Source organism: Nannospalax galili, unplaced genomic scaffold (genome assembly GCF_000622305.1).
Source record: "Nannospalax galili isolate Female #2095 unplaced genomic scaffold, S.galili_v1.0 scaffold212, whole genome shotgun sequence".
NCBI classification, from domain to species: Eukaryota; Metazoa; Chordata; class Mammalia; order Rodentia; family Spalacidae; genus Nannospalax; species Nannospalax galili.
The window spans coordinates 4,238,415-4,240,364 of NW_008333884.1; positions in this window are offsets into that span (position 1 = coordinate 4,238,415).

Sequence of the window (1,950 nt, forward strand, 5' to 3'; positions counted from 1 at the left end):
GTAAACCAGGCTGGTCTCAATTCACAAAGATCCACCTGCCTCTGCCTCCCAAGTGCTGGGATTAAAGGCGTGTGCCACCACGCCCGGCTTGTAGAGCTATTTTTGGGACAGAAAGATATGACACATGTATGTTACCTGCTGGTTCCACTCTGATTTTTATTTTTTACATTTCTCTATTCTGTGTAGAAGGGGGAGTAGAAGGGGGCACACATGGAAATCAGAGAACAAATTCTAGGGTCAGGTCTTGCCTTCCACCATGTGGATCTGGGGGATCAAACTCAGGTCATCAGGCTTGGTAGCAAACACCTTACCTGCTAAGCCTCCTTGCCAGCTCCACCCTGCTATTTTTTTTTTTAAGTGACAATATTCTGAAGATTGCCACAAAGAGATTTCTTATTCCATTTTATGTTGAGTAATATTCTATTGTATAGTTACTGTGATCCTTTTAATCTGTCTCTAACTGATGGGTACTTAGTTTGTTTCCATGAAACTCCAGTATTTTGAAGAATTTTGCCTAACTTGTACAGCTATGGTTGGAAGCCCCTCTGATTCCTAACAGGAGGAGTCATATAACTCACTACATAGCGAATTTGAGGCCAGCCTGGATATATGGGACCCTATCTCACAATAACAATAACAGCAGCAGCAATAATAATAACGACCTTGGAACCAGAGGCATAAATTTGCATGTGTATGCATACATGTTTATGTGTTCATGTCCACGCGGAGATCAGGTATCTTACTCAATTACTCCAACCCACCTTTTTTTTTTTTAAAGGTCTCACCATGTCACTTTGTAGCTCTGGCTGGCCTGGAACTTGCTATGTCGACCAGGCTGGCCTCAGACTCAAAGATCTGTCTGCCTCCCTGAGAGCTAGGATCAAAGGTGTGTCCCACCATGCCCAACTCCCCCTTATTTTTTTTAAACTTTATTACATGTGTATGTATATGGTTGCACACTTGCCATATCTCCCATGTGGAGGTCTGAGAATAACTTTGTAGTGTTGGTTCTGTCCATCCACTTTTATGGGAGTTCCAGTTATTGAACTCAATTCCTGTAGTCAGTCAGGCTTGCATGGCAAGTGCTTTTACCTGCTGAACCACCTTGCCAGCCCTCATCCCACCCTCATCCCACTTTTTTTTTTTTTGAGGCAAGGTCATAACAGTTGGCTAAACTGGGTGGCTAGCAAGACCCAATTTCCATCTCCCCAGTACTGAGATTGCAAGGGCTGATTCCTGTGTCTGACTTTTACTTTACTAACTGAGCCATCTCCCTAATCCTATTTTATTTTTATTAAAAGATTTATTTTTATTTTTAATTGTGTGCGCGGAGGCGCATAAGGGTGTCGGATCCCCTGGAGCTGGAACTGAACTTGACAGTCCTCTGGAAGAGCAGCAAAGGCTTTTAACTGCTGAGCCATCTCTCCAGCTCCCTCCCCAGCTCTGCTTTGTGTTTTCTTGGTGGTAGCTGATTTGTTTGTTTTTCTGGTGCTGGGGATCAAACATGGGGCTTCATGTTTGTGAGGCAAGGAGGCAAGCACTCTATCCTAACTTTCAGGCCAGAGGTTCTTTATCAGATAAAAATACCTAAAGCAGGGTGTGGTGGTACACACTTTTAAGCCCAGCACTTGGGAGGCTGAGGCAGGAGGATCTCTGTGAGTTTGAGGCCAGCCTACTCTATCTAGTGAGTTCCAGGACAGCTGGGGCTACAGGGAGACCCTGTCTCAAAAAAGACAAAACAAAAAAAACAAAACAAGAAAACCCGAATAATTGGTTTTTCCCATTTGATTGCAACTCTGAGAGGAAGGTTCATCCTCCTTAGTTTTGACCTGCTCTGGCCCCACTTAAGCCTCTGCTGCTATTGCTGCTGTGAGATGCTCATGGATTTGAGTACAAGAGATCAGGGAAAACCTTGTATTTCCACATTTCCTTGGAGTATTAGAAGTTCCT